The following is a 22,492-nucleotide window of genomic DNA, read 5'->3' as shown; positions in this document are numbered from 1 at the left end:
AGTGGCAATGAAAGGCTTAATCTTGATCTTTTTTTCTGCCATAATGGTTGACGCAGGGTCGGGTAAAGTTGTCTTCTTGACCCTGCAAATTTTTCTCTTGGTTCCATCAATAATTAATTTCTGCTCATATAAAGCGGCAAGACCTAAGATACATTCCTCGCTTATTTCATTGACTTCAATAAAGTACTGCAGAAAATTATCGCCTAAAACTGAGCTTTCAAAAGTTATCAATCCCCTTTGTTGTCAATTTGGTGCTGTTCACTACATCGTATAAATCGACCGGGGCGTCAGAGTTATAATATTTGATTTCGTTTTTAATCCTATAAATAATAATAATAAGAAACATATATATTTGTAAGGCGCCTTTTTCATTGCAAAGTCAAAGGCGCTCTTAAGCTCACTATTTGTGGATGATTCAGTATCTAGGGAAAAACAATTTTGAACATAAAAGTATTGAGTTGGGCTCGAAAGGAAGAAAGAGTTGAGTGAGAGTGAAGAGATAGGGGAGGGCGTTTCAAATTCTAGGTGCACAACAGGAGAAAGCGCGTTCACCCCATCACTCCTTTCTTGCAGGTGCGACGACAAGCTAGAGCATGTCGGTCTCAGACCTTCGGTTCATGAAGACTGACCAGATCAGCCAGAGAGGAGGGAGCCAGGCCGTGCACAATGCGGTAAGGTAATTTAGCGATTTTGAAATCAATGCGGGAGCGGACTGGTAGCCAGTGAAGTGCTTCAGTTGCGGTTTGATGTGCTCCGTTCCCGACGATCGATTGATGAGTCAAACAGCTACATTTTTTACTGACTGCAGTCTATTGAGTTTCTTTTCAGTGAGGCCAACGAGAAAAGAGTTGCCGTTGTCGAGGAGAGATAGGACAAATGCCTAGATAAGGCGGGCAATGGCGTCATGGTCAAAATAATTGCGGAGAAGAGCGATGCGACGCATGTAAAAAAAACCACGACGGAAGAGGTCACTCACATGTTTATCCATCTTGAGGTTATCATCGAATGTGAACCCAAGATTTCTAACTGGTGCTAATGAGATGATCACCTTCTCCCCTAAGTCAATCATCGATGCCAGAACTTCAGCTTTCTCCGCAGACACACAGTTAGTGAATTAGTTTTCGAAACGTTCAGAAACAACTTGTTCTCTACGGTCCAGGCTTGAATGGCTGAAATGCAGCTCGAAAGAAGACATAAGTTTTCTTGCTGGGAACCACCGTGAAGTACTAGACGACGCAAAAACTGGAAGATTTTGTAGAGTTGGATGTCGTCAGAGAAGAAATGGCAGTTAATACCAAATGCACAGATTAGGTTATTTAGTGAACTTCTGTAGAGTTTGAATACAATTGGGCCAAATACAGAACCTTGGGCAACACGATAGCCCAGATGGACATGGGGAGAAACATAGCCATCTATTAGTACTGCTTGTTGGTGACCAGTGACGTAAGACTCCATCCACTCCAACGCCTTCCCTCTAATCCCGAATCATGACTCAAGGCACCGTATTAGGATGCCATTATCAATCGCATCAAATGCAGCGCCGAAGTCAAGGTCATTGTAGACTTGTAGTAGAGCCGTTTCTGTTGAATGCTGGCCACGATAAGCGGATTGGACAGGGCCGAACAGATTATTCACAGATGAACAAGGCTCTGGAAAGCAGGCCGCTTAAAAAATTGGAAGGAAAATATACATTTTTAACTGGACAGAAATTAGCTTTTTGGTTGGGACAGAGAGGCGGTTTCTTCAGCAAGTGTTTTATAAGACCCAATTTCAGCTTGAATGGGAACATAACAGTAGAGACAGATTTTAAAGGGAGGCGATAGGTATGGCAAGAATATCGATAACACATTTCAGCAAGGCTGTCGGAATAGGGTAAAAAAAGCACGGTTTAACGATATTAATAACATCTATAAAAAAGAAAATCTTCATCAACAAAACCTGGTGACAACAGGTCGTTCAGGTGATTCCCTCCGGTATCACGCATGTCAAGATCTGCTCTCAGATCAGCCGGCATCCTGCTGAAGAAAGTTATGAAGTCCTCCGTAAGCTCCTTGAGCAAATCGTGTTCCTGAGGATACTTCTCTGCCTTTACTAGCAGTCCAAGCCAACAGCCCAAAACAGTGCCTTCTGGTCTGAACCACATTCGCTAATAATGGCAATCAATTTCGTTACCTTGGCCTCGTCACAAAGCTGCACCAGACGATCGCGCCAGTACCGAAGAAGTTGCTTATCGATCTCAAGCCGTTTACTTTTCGCCCTCCTCTCTACCATTCGGTTATTCCTTCTGGTCATTACAATTTCCCCAGTGCGCTAGAAGTTTTCAGGACGAATCGTTATATCTCTATTTCTTAGTGACGCATGTTTGTCGAGCAAGCTGGCTAAGCCGACGTTGTTCTGGTCAATTAGACCATCAACTTCGGCTGCCGGATTGGCGATGAGCGGTAGATAGATAAGGTCCAATCTCAAAGCCTTTATGTCGATCTTCTTGACGGATCTGAAAGATATCTTTTTTTCTCGGTCGTACTTGGCGGTGAACTCGAACGAAAATGTTAATGGCCAAATGGTTACTGAAAAGCACCGCAACAATACATCTAACAAGAAGATTTTCAGCCACGCGAGCCCGTACGAAACTTTTAGCTAGTTCTATACTAGAAATAGCTACGAAGTTAGGGGTATATAGCTAGGAATTTTCAGTTCAAAAATTTTAAATTCCACATTGGGAATTTTAGAGTAGTTTTAGCTTTGATTTTCTAGCTAGATTTCTTAGATTGAAGGAAGCTGGAAATTTTGATTTTTTAATTGATAAAAAGAGAATTTTGCTCGCATTCCCATTGTTAACAGGGTCACCCATCTACTTACTACCATAGAATTCTTTGCTGAACTAATTTACCTATTGTCGCTGGTTGTCCTAATCTGAAATCTGAAATCTTTTGATAGATATTTTCGATATAATTATTTGATGGTACTATAATTGTGTCTATAATTCTTCACATAGACTTCTAATTAAAAAACTAATGAAAAGCATGCATAAATCTAAACCATTTTTAATGTAAACAAATATTTTCAAAATTTCAGCTATTGCCCATACACATATAGCATTATACTATGCTTTTTTTTAGGTTGTACATAAAAAAAATCTGTATGCATTTATTTTGTGTCTAGGACCACCCCACATGTCGCTTTTTTAACCTTTTATTTTTTTATATCACGATTTATTCCGATCACATTAAGCGAAACCCTAGATTAAAAATTTAATACTAGAATTAGCTATAAAAGTTAGGAAATATATTAGGAGGGAAAATTTCTAGCTTATTTTAAGGTTAATTATTTCAAGCAAGATCAGAAAACGCCCTAGCTCAGAAAATAAAAGCTGAAATCTGCTAAAAAAAAGTGAAGTGAAACCCTAGATTAAAACTTCCATACTGGAATTAGCCTACAGTTAGGAAATATATTTAGGGGGGAAAATTCTAGCTGGTTTTAAGGTTTATTTTTTTCAAGCAAGATAAGAAAACTACCTAGCTTGGAAAATAAAAGCTGATATCTGCTAAAAAAAAGGGGAATTATTTTGAGGTGACAAATTTCGAGGTATTTGCAGCATGATAAAAGGTTTGATTTTTTAGCCTAGCACCACGTGAGCTGTTATTAGCGGTTATTAGCTAACAGCTAAAATTATAAGCTAAAAGTTTCGTACGGGAAAGATTACTAGGTCCAGCGTGTGTCCATCAGTGTGTGTTGGGCCCTCTGCATGTTAAATCCATCCAACCGACTCGATTAGTGAACTTAATTCATCGGGAACATTGCTACTCTTTTTGTTATCTAAGTGGATATTAAAATCGCCGACAATTATAGTTTTCGTTGTTGAGGAGGCTAACCGCTGCCGAAGTGAATTAAACTCCTCCAGAAACAGCGAAATGCTATTTAGCGGAGGGTGATAGATGACTAAAAGGTCGATGCAGATAGAGTGGACACATAGTAGAGAACCAACGAACTCAAACGACGAAAAGCTTCTACACTCACTGGCAGCCTCAGTCTCAGCAACACCAATCGTGTTCGTATGAATTATGTTAACTCCTCCTCCATTACATTTTTCTGGATGTAGGACGTTCAGGCCCCGGCGTTCAGGCCCCGGCTTTCAGGCCCTGGGCCTGAACGTCCAGATTGGGCCTGAACGTCCAGAATAATAATAGTAATATAGCGAATGATGGGGGGGGGTGCCGGTGCCCTCTCTATGGCTGGGTGTACCGCTAGAGGCGCTGTGAAATTTAATCGGGGATCTATTCTCTCTATCTAAGGTGCTATCAGCCAAATATTTAAATATAAGCCATAGATTTATATATTAAAAAACTGCTTGTTGATTTAAACTTTTAAAGTTCCCGCTTCAGTATTTACAGCAACTATACACAGTGGTGGTGGTAGCGTACTTGTTTTATGGGGGCAAATCGTTCTTTTAAAATTTATATATGCTGGCATCCCGTTCCGGTTTGCGAGGTTCCCGTAGGAAATATCAATTAAAACTTTAAAAAAGCAAAAGTAAAGTAAACATTAAATTCAAATGAATGACATGAATCTGATTCGGTATGGTGAATCAGGAGATCCCTTCGCGCTTCGTTAATCGTCGCACTCTCTTTTTAGCTTAAGTTACAGCAAAATTTATTGTTATCATAAGCAATATCAAATATGAAATAGTATACTAATTAAAATTAATACTTGCTTATAGCAAGGCTTACTAGCGCCATTGTCCTGATAAATAAATATTTAAAATTTTGGACGTTCAGGCCCAACAGCTGGACGTTCAGGCCCACGTAAAAAGTGGGCCTGAAAGCCGGGGCCTGAACGCCGGGGCCTGAACGTCCATGACCCATTTTTCTTTTGCGTTGTGTAGAAAAAGTACCCTAGCGTGAAAGCCAGTCGAAGTTGATAATCTCAATCCAATGCATCTTTGGTCCAAGTTTTCTTTATAGTCAAAACATCTAGATCAAGAGATTTGAAATGCTGCTGAATCCGAGTGGTTTTGTTTAGAATCGATCTTGCATTCTCATAACCAAAAGGCAGGAATCGTTTCATCTCCCTTTCGTGTTTCACTTGTTTCCCAGCATGATAAGCGCCCCGTGTAGGGCAAGTAGACGAGAGGCCAAGCTCACGAATAACACAAAAATGTCATGCGGTAGACTTAAGCTGACAAATGGGGAGTGGAATACATGGACTTACATGGACACTTCAAAATTTATCGAAATTTCTAATGCCTATGGGGGCGACAGTGCAAGTGTGTAGTAAAAAGTACAAATTTTGAAGTGGAAAACTTTGAGGTATAGGGAAGGGTTCTCTGAGTTGATTTTATTGTAAATCAGTGTGTATATACGTAAAGAGTGAAGAATTCTTCATCTTTTGGCACAAAGAAAAAGATTTTAGCTTGATTTTTAGTATTTTTTGTAAATTTTTGAAAACGCCGTATTTAACACGGCGCATATGGGGGGAAAACGGGTGTACCTAATAAAGTGAACGATACCGTAGCGCCATGGGGGTTAATCCTACAACAATTTTGTGTGCGTAAAAAATGTAGATCGTCATTAGATCTACTCAGGAAAAAAAGAAAAAAAATCTAGCCCAAGCCGTTCGGGTAGTATTTGCACTTTTTCTAAGACACGTAGTACCATAAGAATGCACTGAAAAAAGGGGGGTGTACCTAATAGTTTGGTGGGTACTGTATATATATTTTAATTACTATATATATTTGTACTATATATATTGTATTTTGGTATTTATATTCCATTCTGGGTATTCTGCGTTTCCGGGCAGTCACGTGAAAAATGTTCGATTTGTCTATATTTGAAGCATGCGTAATTGTACATGTGCAAGCATGTGTCAATTAACGTTTTAAAATGTTGAATCCAATCGTCAAATTCTGTTGACCCATTCCGTAAAAAGGGGGTACTTGGGCTAACAGCGATATGGTCTATTCCTGTTGATTATGTAAAAGCTTCTGACTGTTATAGTAACTTTTGTCAATTTTACTGGACAATCATTTGCTAAAATTGATTCTTCTGGTTCAACTATGGTGTCGGAAATGTCTTCTTTTATTGGCCCTGGTGTAGTTATGGATTCATGAGCCACTTCTTCTTTTGTGGCCCCATCATTTCTTAGAAAACGATACATCTTGTAAAAATGGCTCTGATAGGATGTTGCTGGCTTCTTTTAACAAAACCTTTTTCTTCTTCTTTCATTTTCGAAAGGGGTGTTAATGTTTCCTAAAACTTGATAGTTCTCAAATGGTTCGTTTCACTGAAATGATCGGGGGTAACTGGCCTCAATTTATTCTTAGTTTTTTGTTTACTTTAGTTTTTTCCCCACACACTCCGATCACTTGATTTATCGAACCTTTATTTCACCCGTAACATTTACTTCAATAAGTCCGTTATCTAGTGGCGCAGTGGTTTCTTCTCTAATGAGTGTATCTTTATTGACTTAAATATTTTCGTTCTCTTGTGGTCCTGGGGGCTCGCCTCTAATACGTGTACTGGCACTAGTCGGAAATTGTTCTTTGACTTGACGTTTGTGATTTTTTTTTACTGGTTTGCTTGGCCCAGCTCCTTCAACGGATTCCTTGTCACCGTACTCAGAAAAACTCTTGAATTAGCTCTAAACCATTGTTCGTCGTCCTCTAGTCTTTCTAGATTTGGATATAGTCGTAACGGTTGAATAGGCGTTCCATCCAAAGCCTTCCCTTTTGTTTTTGACAAGTCTTCTCTTTGTTCCTCAATCGAACGATTGTCTAATACATCTTCTTTTTCTTCCTCCTCCTCTTCCGGAGTGGTTTGAGAATCGTCCAATTCAATCGCTTTAGTTGGTTGGGACAAATTTGGTGGTCTTTTAAACTACTTTGGTGAGAATTTACTAAAAATTGTGCCCATATTTTTCAAAAAACTTGGTGTTCCTAATTTGTCCTTAGAAGTGTCGATAGTTACTCATTCCTTCCGCCATTAATCTTTACTGATTGCTTAATTAAAATCATTAAGCAGATCATGAAGTCTACTCATAAAAATTTACTGTGAGACGATCGGAGGAACGTTATTATTATGACATTGTAGGCAGAGTCGGCTGAATACAAACAAAACTGCTATGAATTTATGCGACAAAATTTTCAGAGTCGGCTTATTACCATCAAAACTGCTATATTTCACACAAAAATAAACAGTCAGAGTCAGTCGAAGACCAACAGAACGTCTATGCGAAATGTGTGTTTTGCTCATTATTCTCGTTTATTAATTATAAGAGGGTTTGTTTTATATTTTTTTCTTTCTTTTTGGCATAATAAATAAGAAAAGGATTTTTTGATTGACTCGTTCAAATTTTACCGAAAGCCAGAAAATACTCGTGATCAATCCTTAATCGACTGACAAGATTCACGCCGTGTTCCTGGAACGATCGCTAAACCTTCGACAGTCAATTCAAATGACGTAAGAATCGTATCTTATTCATTCGGTAACAACAACACAAGAGTTCTAGGATAAAAATACATAAAGGTCGTTGGCTGTTATTATAAAATCCAATAACTATTGAATAATTATTGTAAACCGCACCTGACATGAGTCAGTTGCAAACATGAAAAATAAAGACACGCAAGTTCGGATAGATCGCTGCCACCAATTTAATAGGTTACGCTGCGTGGGCGCATAACACAACTAGCTTAAGAATTAAATGTAAAAGAAGAAGATAATTACTAATAAATTGTATTTACCACATTTTTACACTGATGAGAGGATGAAGGGACAATAAAAAACACGGCTGGTCAATACAGTTGTTGAAGTCGGAATAAGATGATCGGAAAAAGAATCTTGTCTGAGAACTGTGAGAAATTCTTTGTGACATGCTGTTAGTATTCAAATGTGTACTGTCAACTCTCAACTGCTAAATGCGTTTGTTTTCTACTTTACTAGTTCTTTTTGTTACATTTTTAAATGTTGAAGAATGGCTTTCATTTTAGTAACGTCAGCTTTTTGCCCTGGCTTTTCCGTAAATAAGGGGACATTTTAGAAAGGCAGCTGGGTTCTACCGCGGTCTTACTATTTTGTTAGTACCGTACCGCAGTACAGCGACAGAAACTTTCGCTTTGCGGTACCGGTACTATTTTCTTAAAAGTCGCCATCTAGCGGCCAAGTTTCGAAGCTTTAAGTCGAGTTTTTTACAGACGATTGAATTTTCTACTTTCCTAATTTCTTACTGTCAGTTAGACTCGAATTTCTGATTTTTCTAATTAGCTTTTTCGTGTCAATTGTTTTTTCTAAATTTCACTTCACTTGGAAAATGCAAAGGTAAGATTGTAATGATAGGGTACAGACAAACGTGCTAATAGCTTAAAATGATTCAGGCCTTTTTGGTTTTCAAAAGTAACGCAAATTGTACCGGTACCGGCAAAAGGTAACGGTAAAAGTACCGCGGTATTACCGCGGTTATCGCTACCGCATTTTTTGAAAAAAATTTCCACAGTACCCCCACCGCGGTACGTTTTCAAAGTACCACTTTCAACACTGAAGAAAGGCATAAGGTTTAAATTGTTCTGGAAGTTATGGGTCTAGTTTGTGTCGGTTACTAATGGCCTTGACTCTTTTAAATAGCGAAAGTGACTTTTAGAAAGTCAAACATTTTACTAAAAGTCATGTCGCGTTTTGAAGTGTCCTTTTTAGGCATAGCGACATTGGGACGGATTACCGCAAGAACTTTTCCAAAGCGACACTAGAACACGACACTAGAACGTCCGTATTTCACTAGAACGTCTAAATTTTAGTAACGACACTGGGCCGGGAAATTTCTTAAAATCATAACGACACTAGAACGTCTCATGCGTCACTAGACCGTCCATAATTTAGCGGCGCCACTAGGACGGGAAAGCTGCGATACTAGAACGTCCAGATTTAAGTAACGTGACTAAGACGGGAAAACTACAATCTTTTCTGCGACACTATAACATCCAAATTTTAGGGACGACACTAGGACGGGAAAGCTGCGACACTAGAACGTCCAGATTTAAGTAACGTCCCTAGAACGGGACAAGCTCTGAAACGAAGACATGGAAGACCCGTCAAGATTTCGATCGATCGTGCGTGTTGGGTTTCGTTATCTTTTTTGGTTCTTTGTATTAACTGACGTTTATTTTATTGTGAATGGCATTATCATATTTCTCTTAGTGTTCGGAGGATTTTGTGTTATCAATAATTTTTATTTCTTTTCTTTTGAATTAGAGTTTATAGTTGTCGTGTTTTCTGATTTATCACCAATTGTAATGAGTTATGTTTATGGGTAAGAAGCGTTATATGTTGTTTTTTTGAAGTGACGATTTCATATTGGACGACGAGGGCAGTAACGCCCTTAAGTACACCAGCAACGCCCAGGATCCTTACCTGTCGGCCATGAAAGAAGACGACGCCATCCAAGCCTAGGGACGACACTAGGACGGGAAAGCTGCGACACTAGAACGTCCAGATTTAAGTAACGTCCCTAGAACGGGACAAGTTCTGAAACGAAGACATGGAAGACCCGTCAAGATTTCGATCGATCGTGCGTGTTGGGTTTCGTTATCTTTTTTGGTTCTTTGTATTAACTGACGTTTATTTTATTGTGAATGGCATTATCATATTTGTCTTAGTGTTCGGAGGATTTTGTGTTATCAATAATTTTTATTTCTTTTCTTTTGAATTAGAGTTTACAGTTGTCGTGTTTTCTGATTTATCACCAATTGTAATGAGTTATGTTTATGGGTAAGAAGCGTTATATGTTGTTTTTTTGAAGTGACGATTTCATATTGGACGACGAGGGCAGTAACGCCCTTAAGTACACCAGCAACGCCCAGGATCCTTACCTGTCGGCCATGAAAGAAGACGACGCCATCCAAGCCTTCCGCTCGATTATAAAAGGGACCGAGTCCTATCCGCGAAATTCGGATTTCAAGTCAGTTCATATTCCAAACAGTGTCATATCCATCACACGTCCCAGTCTGTAACATTTCCGGAATTTTGAACGCACCACCACCCAGGAAACTAGTGACGGCCAAAATGATGAATTAGCCTACTCGTCTCAGCCGCCTTTCTGCTTGGCTAAATGGCTCCCAGTGATCTCCGATGACGTCGTCGTTCCCATTCACGATTCAGATTCCATGACGATCTACGCCCAGGCGTTAACGGAATCGCTGGCGGACGGCTACGATCCGCGGAACGGTACCAGCGTCATGGAACGCATCCGCAATCGGCGCTATCGATCGGTTCTTGGTTTCGACGTGAGTCAAATATTTCTATTTCTATATGTAACCATCAGCATTTCTGATACACTGTTTGTTTCTTTTCTCCCCCCGCAAGGTGTTTATCGACTTGAACGGCGATGGGCGATGCTGAAGGTAATAACACGGTTGTTTCCCTGTTGCCTTTCCGGGAAAACCATTTAAAATCGGATGAAGGAACACAGAACAGCTACGTCATGCAGCCTGTTGGGCATTTCCAGCACAACAATAGCAGCATTCGTTCACCCAACGATTCCCTCGTGAGTTTTTCACGTTTTTTTTTCTTTCTTAGAGACTTTGTAGCTATTTTGATTCTGGATTTTTATTTTTAAATGGTTTACCGTTGCTTTCTATATAGGTCTTTCTTTATTTGAACTCGAGTTGACCAATCGATTGGATTGGATCCGGTTGCGGTTTCATGTCTGAAAATGTTTCCGAGTAGCGACGCCCGACTAGCGGAGTTTCATCATTTGCACCTTATCCGGCGTTGTTCTCATTGTAACGATCGGCTTCGCTTCCAGGTGCGGATTCTGATTTCTATCCAATATCACACCCAGTGATTTTATTGATTCCCATAAATATTAATTTGATTGATCTTAACCTTCTTGTTTTTTTCTGTCCCTTCTACAAACGATAGATACTACTGTTACGAATACAAATTGGCGTGCTTGCTCTGGAAGGCGGAAAATCGCGAATTCATCATCCCCAATTCCAAGGATATTATCAACGATTGCCCGCAGTCCTCTTCATTGGCGGCGATGACTCGGATCCTCAAGAAACTAGATGTCATTGGGGATGTGGGGTGTAGTGGACTAGAGCGTCAACACTTTGGAAAAAGGCAATGAGGCTCTGGTTTCGAACCCCAGCTGAACCCGTCATAAAACTGTAAGTAGCGCCCTTGAGGCAGCATGCATAACACAGGATTCTTGATTGCTTTCAAGGATATGACGTTAAATATACTGCGGTGTGTTCAATCACATCTAAATTGGAAACTGAAGGCGCTTTGAGCATATAATGGAAAGGCGCCATATAAATACGTACATTACATTATGTCATATCATTACATCTTTTGGCGAAAGCAGCAGGCGCAACAGCAGCAACGAATCCGATCCGGGATCGTCGTCCTCCGGTGGCGTCAAGGAAGATTCACCATCTGTCGACCTGGACGTGAAACGTTTGTACATCCGAACGGGAAGCTACAAGGGAAACATCGTGGCCTCAAGGCCATCTCGTCGACGAAGAACGTCAATTTCAACAAGAACATCTGCAAGGAATTGAAACAGGTAACTTCCATCCGCCACGAGAATGTCGTCTCCTTCATGGGAGTGTCCGTCGACTACGGGAGCGTGTCCATCCTGACGGCCTATTGCGCCCGCGGGAGCTTGGAGGATGTCCTGAAATCGGATTTCATGTTGGACACTTTCTTCATCGCCTCTCTCGTCACTGACTTGATCAAGGTATGTCCATCGTCGCAGCTCAATTTTTGCTTCTTAAATCTAATGATTGCAAATTACTTGATTTTTCGCAGGGAATTTTCTTTATATTCGCGGGGAATAACCTTCCTGCACGACAGTGCAATCGTTTCGCACGGAAATCTCAAATCGTCCAACTGTTTGGTCGATTCACGCTCGGTTTTGCAAATCACTGATTTCGGTCTGCATGAACTCAAAGGTAAATTATTTTTGGATAATTCATTTGTAATAATTACAAATATATTTTTTTAAATTGCAACCTCCAGTCACGAAGCTCGAACGAAAACGACGTGTGACAATAGACGGCTTTTGTGGAGAGCTCCGGAACTGTTGCGCAACCCAAACTCTTTGCCTAAAGGAACCCAGAAAAGTGACGTCTTCTTATTTGGCATCAGCCTCTACGAAATCTTTGGCCGTCAAGGACCTTGGGGAGATTTGTTGGACACCATGTCGACTAAAGGTATTTAAAAAAAAATGAAATTTTACTTTGACTCCAACATCAGTTTGCTGATCCAAGTTATTCCATATTGGCTGGACAGGAATCATCGAAAGAGTCGCCCATCCGGAATGGTTTTTCTTAAATTCTTCAGGCCGTCCGTTTCGCAGTTGGATTGCAAAGAGTATTCATCATTCGCTGCATGCATGCATGACTGCTAGCAAGGAACGCCAGAATTACATCCCAAGGAAATCGAAGCCGGATTGTAAGTTTCTCTATTATAAAAACCTACAGGAAATTCAAATAATACATTCGTCCGTTTTTTGTTTTTTTTTTTTCTTTTACAGGAAGCCCAACATTTTCGACAGCTTCATGACCATAACGAGAAGTATACGCATTACCTGGAAGGTCTCGTGCAGGAACGGACGGATCAACTTGTCGAGGAGAAGAGGAAGACGGAAGCACTTTTACACCGGGTCTTGTCAAAGTAATTATTTTTTGTTGCGACAAATTTCCGCCATTCTAATTTTAAAAAATCTCTTGCAATTTATCAGATCGGTAGTTGAATTGCTGAAAAGAGGAGAGCCCGTCAAGGCGGAGAGTTTCGATTCGGTGACGATCTACTTCAGCGACATCGCGGGATTCATGTCACTGTCGGCGGCCAGCACTCCTCTCCAGGTCGTCGGTCTCCTCAACGAGCCCTATACACTTTGTTTGACTCCATCCTGGAAAATTACGACGCCTACAAAGGGTAGAAGGTTGGCGACGCTTACATGGTGGCCAGCGGATTGCCCATTCGCAAACTAGACCACCACGCAGCTTGCTGGCCCTGCACCTTCTCTCCGAGATACGCAATTTTCACATCCGGCACAAACCCGGAAAAAAACACTCAAACTGCGCATTGGAATTCATTCAGGTATAAATAATAGCAGTGCTGCTCTCTGTGAAATCAGAGTATACGAATTATAAGTAATACGAAAATATTGATTGTAATTTATCAGGTCCGTGCGTTGCCGGTGTGGTCGGCTTAAAAATGCCCAGGTATTGTCTTTTTGGCGACAGGGTCAACACTGCGCCCAGGATGGAATCAACCGGTCAAGCTCTCAGCATTCACATTTCTAGAGCCACCAAAGAGCTTTTAGATAGGTTAGGCGGTTTCATCACTGAAGAGCGTGGAATGACGTCAATTCGAGTAAGTTGTATTCGACTTCAATTGAATTGCAAATGTGATGAGAATGAATTCAAATTATGTGAATGAATTTAATGTGTGGTGAAATCCAGGGTGTAGTATTACCAATGTTAACTATATCCAAATATATCGCATACATAATAATAAAAAAGCTTCATTTTATTCAGCTCGACCTGCAGGTCGGTTTGTGATTGTTATAATTTTCAGAGTAGCTACGCCATCAAGAATGAACTGCAACAGGACCATCCGTGTGTCATTCGGCTATAATGAAGCAGAAATATCTGCGACAACCAGAGTCCAAGACTCTTCCTTATCAACTGGGCGATTCCCAAACTCTTGTTCCCTCTGACGGCCAAATCTCAGGTAATTGAAAAGATCTTGCGCAAGAGAGTGACTAATATTCCTCGTTCAGTTTATTCTTCTTCAATTGCTTTATTACTAAGTTGTCTTTTGCAGACCAACGCATTTTACATCGACTGGACTGCGTTGCGTATAGGACATTGAAACTCCATATCCAATACGTTATACATGGAGTGTTATCATGGAAGGATTACCATAAGGACTTTTCAAAAGCGTCACTATATAGAATGCGACACTAGAACGCCCACATTTGTATTGTCGACAGAGTCTAGCATGTTCCTTAAAATAGTACCTGCATGGGAATTGATAACTTAATCCAACTCCTTAGATTGTTATTTCATAAGACTTACTCAGCAAGATTCACTCGAGCAGTCTTCGGCTGTCATCCACAGGAGTGCAAGGGAGAGCTGATAAAAAATAGCCGTCAGGCGGCCGAATTAAAAAAGGCAAGTAAAATTCTTCCCGGCTATTTAGAATAGTTTCAAAAATAAATTAAAAATTTTAAAATTGCTATAAAATGGGCACACAAATTATAAAATTACTATATATAATTATTAATTCATGTTTTGAGAGCAATTTTAGTGATAATTCATTCTCACTTCCACAATCTCTTTTGAAAGCATGTGGAAACTGGAATATAAAAACCTAAAAAATATCCTTGAAAGCAAGATAGAAAAGGTATAAAATAATACCGTTTAAACACTATAACTGTATTTGCGAGTATTTTCAACAAATACGTCCACTACCATTAACTTCTTTTGTCTATACTAATAAAGATTAGAAATTTCAAAGTCCATACATACAGTAAACCCAAATCCAAATGTAGTTGATAGATACTGACAATTATGATAAGTCAATAGATGGAGAGGTTAGCGAGTTGATCTTGCAAGTCGAAGTTTGAAAGGTTTGTTCCTATCTCCAGTCCAATCTTTAATTCATGTGCTGTTGAACCCCAAACGTTTTTTATTGCGAAACGGATACATTTTTTGTGGTTTCAGACACCAAGGTCTCATTAGCCGAGCTTTTAGGGCGTTTAACCCCGAAATACTTGGGAAGTTTTATAACAGTAGAGTTTGACAGCCGATAGACAGAAATAACCAAAACTGAAAACAGGGTGTGTAGGGTTAAGGCCAAAGAACAACCACCGGAGGCGTTTTCCATTAAAGTTTAAGAACTCTGTAGAGAAACTGCGTAAGGGTCTGTAGAACCTTAAGTACAGGGATCCTTCGGAAATAATCTTTGCCTTACAATACTGCAGCATTTTATAAAAAACCTTTGATTCCCTTCCCAAACAAGTTATGAGAGACGGGCATCTTTCCCGTGCGTAGCAAACTGTGTTTAAAAAACAGCACCCATATCCTAGACGCTTCAAAGAAGGTGCCAACAACAAAGGAAGAACTAAATTACGGAAAATAAGGTAGCACATTTCGGCTTATTGAAAAACAGTTATATTAAAACTTCGAATTTTTTGAACTAACGATTTGCATGATTTTTCTTGGCATCTAGTTTTTCCATAAGTAATACATAAATTTAAAATAGATCTCACATAATATGCAGTTAATGAAGTACCCAGCAGGCATGCAGCAACACATTCTAATTCTTTAACATTTCATTGTGAAAATTGCTCTAAAAACGGTGGGGTTTGGTAAATTCAAACGTTGTATAGTTTAGATATTTTTCCAAACACATTATTCGATAAAGGTAAATAAATTTAAAAAAGGGCAAATATCTTTTTTTTTGTATGGCTCAACGTGACATTGTATTTAAGAACAATGTACAATAAATGGGGTTTGACATAAAGGAGAAAAAATAGAATTTTTTTTTTACTTTTCTAATGAGGTCTTTTAACTTTATCATGATTACAGAGTTTAATTGCAAATAAACAACTATTTAATAACCTATACAGCTTTGGATAGCAGTGGTAAAAAAGTTCCGCTCAGCAAAAGGTCAAGTGACAGCTCGACTTATGCATGCCATAGTGGGAGGAGAGCGGTAGTCTATTATTCTGCATGTTTTATTGGCGCAAATAGATTTTGACTAATAAAACTTTTTGATTGGTATGCTTTTCACTTGTTGTGATGTGGTCTGCAGCTAATTGGTTCCTCTCATAATACCTTTTTAATGTTTAAAACAACAACATTAACTATCCCTAAAAATCTAAAACTTCAGCTAATTTTTTTTTCCTTCATTTTTTGAAAATTATGCAACTCTTTAGGTTATTTGATTTTGGGAGACGTTAACAAGGGAGGGGCGTGGTTGAAAAGAGGCAATAAACCTTGGATAAAAAAAGGCCGCCAATATTTTCGTAAAGGGATAAATAACTTCTTTGGTAAAAATTCTCAGTCTTGAACGGGATACATTCCATACAAAATAATGAATCGAGTAAAAAACATCGTGACAATGGGACGTTTTTGTCATTTGAGTTTCGAGTGCAAAAAATTTTTATACATTTATTTAAATTTTTAATAATCTATCAATTGCAATATCTGGTCCTTGACTCGAATTTTAGCGTGAGATATTGAAGCTACGTTTTTTTTCATAGCAATCGCCCAAAACATCAACTTAATATTATCTTGTTAATTTCATGTATTGTGGATGAGTCCCTTTTTAAAAAATTTCGAGTTTACTCAAATAATATGACTATATTGAAAAAATTTCTTCTTGACCGTTCATCGGTTGTAAATTTATACCTCAATATTGTGTAAAAATCCATTTTTTTTTAATAATTTAGTTTTTGTTTGAAAAAGTTTTGGGGATAGTCGACTTAGATATTTAAGTATTCCTTATTATTGATGAGAAAACAAAATAAAATGGGAAAACAGTTCAACACAGGAAAAAAAGAGCAATGGTTTCATTATTATTGGGTGACTTGAAGAAGAAACAGAAAAAAAATTAACAAAAAAAATGCCCAGACTACTTTTATACGCGTGTAATACTATTGTAATAATAGAATAGAACTGCAATACAACTATAGTTTTATAAATATTTAAATGAAATTATGCAATTTAATTTAATTGTAAGAATTGTAATAGAGCGGATGACATGAATCATAATATGGGATTTGAATTAAAGACGAACGGACATTATCCATACTAAGAATCTCACAAAAAATTTTACAATTGCTTTCAAGATTCGGAAATCAGACACGTTACATGACGAATGATGTAGCCTATCAGCTGTCAATCGAATTTTCTTTTAATTTTTTTTCTGTAAAATCCCTGCATTCATTATCTGCCATTTTTTAAAGAGCATCAACCTGTTTTAGTTGAATGTATAATCTTTTAAAAATGAAGTGTATTTTTTACATGACTCACATTTTTTTTTACATGACATGAGGGTTTTGAGTCTTGAATTATGAATAACTTAAAAAAATTAAAAAGGAATAGAAAAAATAATGTGTTATAAGACTATTTGTATAGATAAAGGCTATTGTAAAATTTTTATTAAAGGGCACATAAACTATAATAAGAAAGAGTAGTGCTGACCGTGACTACTTGTATTCATGGTCACCACTCTTACTTTGTCTCAAATGGATTGGATATTCACTGCCTGCGACAAAATAAGGAAACTTGTAAGAAAATAATAAATGTATCCCGTCTTTAAAGTCCCGTATGTTGAATCAGTTTAAAAATATTTATTAATGCAAGACTACTTAATTTTTTGAATTTAACCATTTCACGCTCAAATTAAAAAAACTTAGTGTTAATATATTTATAAAATTAATTCACACTTAGTAGGGCATTAAAGTTCCATCGTTTTACACGGAATTTTTAATATTGAAGGATACAATGTTTTGATAGGATTTGTTTGTGTAAAAAAATTCCCTATGGATGGGTCAGTGGTGTCCAATCAGTTTAACCGGAAGTAGTAACGTAAGTAAATGAGAATATCCGATAACAATTGACACTAAACTAAATTAAAATAAATGAAAATCACGGAAGATTTCAATAATGTGGCTGTATGATGTTTACGGCAATAGTAGTAGAAACTTCAGCCACGTTTGTTTTTGAAATGAACTGTTTGCCTTTTGTTGTTGATCTCTTTACGCTGGTTAGAATGGGGCTTTTTATAAGTTGTGAAATAAAAATTGAGATTATATTTTGAAATGCGCTTGCTACAAAGTAGACTTTACAGCCATATATAGTAAATATACAACAGCTCTAAATTTCTTATTTGATACTATTTACTTAATATGAACACGCGTTCTCATGGAGCTACTTTTCTTGTAGCAAACACTTAAGTAGAACTAAGTGGCATGTTTTTATAGCATAAAGTATAGCGTCCTTAACCTACTACACTACCTACCGGCCAAGTAGATATACTGTAGGGGAAAGCGGGGCAAGTAAGGTATTGGGGCTACCTTTACTTACCTTTACTTAGCGACAAAACCTCTATATTTTTGTATTTTTACGAACCCCAGCGATGATTTCCGCAATATCGAAAACCCCAAAACGATCCTTTAAGTCGTAGACGGCTTGTTAAAAACCATAACAGGTAATTTTTAAAAAGCAATAACTCGCTCGCAAGAGGATGAAAAACGGTGGGGGCCAGCTTACACGGAGATACCACCATCCCCCCCCCTCGATAAGTGTAGACTGACGCTATGAAGGAGACCCCCTCTAGATACCCTCAAGGCAAAGAGGGTGAAATGTTGTTTTTGAGAGCGCTAGGTGGCTTATAGGATGAAGCCCGGCATGGCCAAAAAACGAAGATATTTCGGGAAATTTTGTCCAAAATTTCAATCATTAATATCTCGGCTTCTAAGCCGATTATTTAAAAAATATTAAAACAATTTGAAAAGATGGGCTATCCCATCATTTTAAACAAATTAGATTATTTTTAGATGCAGCAGTTGACTAGAAAACTGCTGCACAAAAACCAAAAAAAGTCCAAATTTTGGCTACCCCCTCTCAGTTTTTTTCAAATATCTCCCAAACTAAAAAAGCTAGACGATTGCGACTTTTACCAAACGACTAAGCACAAAAAATCCTACAAAACCCATATATTTTTGTATTTTTAGGACCCCCAGTGATGATTTCCGCAAAATCGAAACCCCCCCAAAAGATCTCTTTGAGTCGTAGACAGCTTGTTAATAAGCGCATCTTTAAAAAAATGACGGGGAATAGTTTTAGTAGTATGGGAACAAATAGTTTTTAGCACTAAAATGGTGCCGTCTATTTCGTTTTCTATTTTCTTTTTTAGACCTCCCTAGCTTACTTGAAATTTAGTAAAAATAAGTTTCTCAAAGGAAATTCATTCCACTTTCACACAACAGTTTTATTTATCTGTAATAACCAAATGGTTAGTTAAATACATAATAATATAAAAGGCACCTTTTCTGACTTTTTCTCGGGGCCAATTATGTTACTGGGTAAGAGATAGGAGGAAAAAATGTTCATCTCCTGGTGTTCTTTTTGCCCATAAGAATAACATGGGCCATTCTACCCGGTTTACACGAGAAATTTTCCCCTCGACTCAACCAACCCCCCTTCATTTTCAAAGCGCTTTTGGTTTAAAACAAAGCAATTTGTCATAAAATAAAAATACCCTTTTGATAGCTAATTTTTCTTTCTCTTTTTCTTTAGGTTGGTAGACTAAAAAATCTTGAGAAATTAAGAAGGTGGTTCAAAACTAAAAAAGCGTCAACTATGCCGACTCTCCTAAACAAACTTCAGTCACTTTTAACATGGTGTATTACGTTTTTAGTTTTTATTTTTTAATTAGCAATGTAGTTGATATAATGAAAATATTTTTGGAGGCGGGTTTAAATGATTGAATGTATATGCGTGAAACCCTATATTAACATTTCTCTTCCCCCTGGAATTGGCATCAACTGTCCCAACTTCGCCGATCGAAAGTTCGGCAGTTTTCCGTACATTTCTTGTGATGCTTCCCAAAAAAAGTCCTGATTAGAAAAAATTATAAAATATTAGAAGTTAGACATGCTCCATTCCAATTTTTATTAAAAGATGAAAATATAGTTTTTCTACGTTTTAGGTACTACGATTTGCTATTTTTTAATGTGTAAGGGTTTAAAAAGAACAAAATTTTAGTTGAAGTATTTATTTTCCCTGAATGATCAGTTTTTCTAGTGATAAGCATAGTAACTACTTGTTCAGTGAAATGAAAATTATGCGTCTCTGTCTTTTTATTCTTTTTAAACCCTCATACTTTAAAAAAATAACAAATCAGACGCCATTTTGAAAGCGACTAAAGTTGCTACACTGTACTTACTTGGTCGGAAGGAAGGGAAGATGCTTCAGGGTTTGACAATTTTTTTTATTTTCTCTTCCATTTCCGTCCATCAATACCTAGTTGATATCTTTTGGTCTTAAAAGAAAATGTAACAATTCTTTTATCTTTAACATATTTTTTGAAATTCATATTCTGTCTCTATTTATATTTTATTCTGTTGCTGACCGACAGAACTTGCCCCAACACTGTCGTCTAAAAAAAAACATATTTTAAGCCATTTTAATTTTTGGTTTTACGCCTTAACATAGAGTCGATAGAGGACAATATTCTCTATTTCAACAGTATTTTTTAATACTTGTATTATAATTTCATAAGAAACAATTTGGAGATTTCTTTTCGAAATATGTTAAATCGGGGAAGTCAAAAAGTTTTTTATATTTTTTATCTTCAGACGTCTATTTGTATATTGCTGAAATTTATAATATAATTGCGCACGATGATAATGCACACATGGTAAAAAGATTTAATTTCTAATTAAATACAGTTCTTAATAAATAGAAAAGAGTAACTTGCCTCTGGGCCTTCTAGCCCACTTTCCCCTACTGTACGTACACTCTCATTATTTGTCCACTATACTTTCCCTCTTTTTTTTTGCTTCGAAAAAGTTGCCAAAGAGAACTATCTACCACTTGGTATTAATGCCCTACTTTTTGGTAGAGATTGGCTACCATTTATTATAAGTTGGAGAAAAGCAAAAAAATATTTAATGCAATTAAAGACATTTTGTACGTGTATCATTTACCCAGTTAAATGTTAAAAACTCACAGAATGGCTGTATTAATAGTCCTGTTTGTTCAATTCATAATAACTTAATTCATAATAAAGAGAAATTAATGCGAAAATTAGAAAGAAGACTTTAATGCATGTAAAGGTGAAGAAAGGTTACGGAAAGGCGGTGGAAAGGTTTAAGAAAATTGGCCTTCAATGCGGTTTAACCGTTGTTTTCCTAAGCAATTCCTTTATTTACTACAGCTTCTGTTCCAGGGCTCTTCATTCCGTGTGTTTGAAGATAGAACACTCGTCGATACTGTATTTCTAGTTTTATCACAGTTTTAAGATAATAGACAGTTTAAAAGGGAATTGACTGACAAGGAGTCGGGTGCCACGTCGGCCCGTATCGAATAGAGTGACAAGTCGAAAGCAATAAGTAGAGGAGTCGGCACTCCATACCGAGACAGGGATGCCATGCTCGGTCCGCTTGGCCGAAAAAAGTCCAAAAAATTGAATGAAAAACACCCGCTTTCTCAAAGTTTTAGAGCTGAACGCCAGATTCCTCTCCATCTGGTGGAATAGCTAATGGCAATATGACGTTAGAGAACAATCGATTTCATAAATACCGATTATATGTGGCAACACAGATGCCAAACTTAAATATGTGTAATCTTAATTAATATTGCCATTGGCTATCCCACCAGATAGCGAGCGATCTGGCGTTTTGTGGATGGAATTCTGTAAAACGTTATTTCGTACTTAAATGAAAAAATTTGTGGCATCTAGACTGGAAGGGAGAGAATTGAATATGATGTTTGGACAAGAAAAATCAATAAGTCCTAAAACTCACCATAGAATCAGAATGCTTCTTTTGTTACGTATATTTGATATTTACAATGGCAAATCGGAACACCATTCGATTGTGATCCAGGTGACCCATGTTTAGATACCAACCGAAGGCTAATGCCTGAGGTATATTTATATACGAAGGTCCTTAACAATTAGGGTTTGGGGTCTAGGGGGTAGGGTAGTAGTAGCTAGTAGTGAAATTCAGAGGGTATAATGTCTATTATGTTTTTGCTTATACGTTTCTTCCCTGAATGACCAATCGTCACCAAGTTTTGTACATAATTCTGTCAAAATTTGATACACCGTGTAGGGAGGTTTTCATTTGTTTTTATTACTTTTAAAAAAATTTAATTTGCGTACTTGTTACCTAGCTGGTTGCCGAATCCTAGGGAGTGAATTCGCTTTTGTTTGCATAACTTTCCAACCGTCAGTGCAGTGAGTGCTCAGCAGTGTAAACAAAAAGAAAAAAAAGATTGGATCTTCCCTAGCAAGACAAATTTTCTGCTATCGGAGTGGAGAGGACAAGGGAAGAAGATATGAAGATTTTCTTATCTGTTCTTATTTGATTATTTTTTATTGTTCTTGTTCGATTTCTTCTTTATTGTTCTTTTTGCTTTGTATTTTTCCATTATTACTTTTTCAATTTTTATGTTTTATTATTACTTCTTTTTGTTTACTGTTTTTTGTCTTGATTTTAATACCTTTTTTGATCAAGTAAATTTTATATTCCTCCTTTTTTTAACAGTTAGTCATCAACCAAGAAGTTGAGGAACATTTAAAAAATGTTAGATTATACTCATTTTGAAGCTCTAAGTCATCTCTCTTTTCTTCCCTTGTCCTCTCCACAGTCATCAAGATTTTTTGGTGGTCGTGAAGAGTTACCACCGGTCTTCCACTTCCGTTTACCTCCGAAAGCTTTTTAAGATTAATTTTTAAAAATTGACAAACTAAGT

General features: G+C 37.6%; 1 long non-coding RNA gene and 1 pseudogene across 1 annotated transcript; both read left to right on the top strand.

Moving 5' to 3' along the window:
- Positions 1-4,303: 4,303 nt before the first annotated feature.
- LOC124328374 lies at positions 4,304-4,869 on the top strand. Its single transcript, XR_006916272.1, has 2 exons — positions 4,304-4,369; positions 4,489-4,869. It is a non-coding gene; the product is annotated as an uncharacterized LOC124328374 (long non-coding RNA).
- A 4,408-nt stretch (positions 4,870-9,277) lies between these two features.
- On the top strand, positions 9,278-13,631 carry LOC124328672 (annotated as a pseudogene).
- The last annotated feature ends 8,861 nt before the right edge of the window (positions 13,632-22,492 follow it).

Source organism: Daphnia pulicaria, chromosome 3, assembly GCF_021234035.1.
Source record: "Daphnia pulicaria isolate SC F1-1A chromosome 3, SC_F0-13Bv2, whole genome shotgun sequence".
Taxonomy (NCBI): Eukaryota; Metazoa; Arthropoda; class Branchiopoda; order Diplostraca; family Daphniidae; genus Daphnia; species Daphnia pulicaria.
This window is presented reverse-complemented; position numbering and strand designations above follow the sequence as displayed.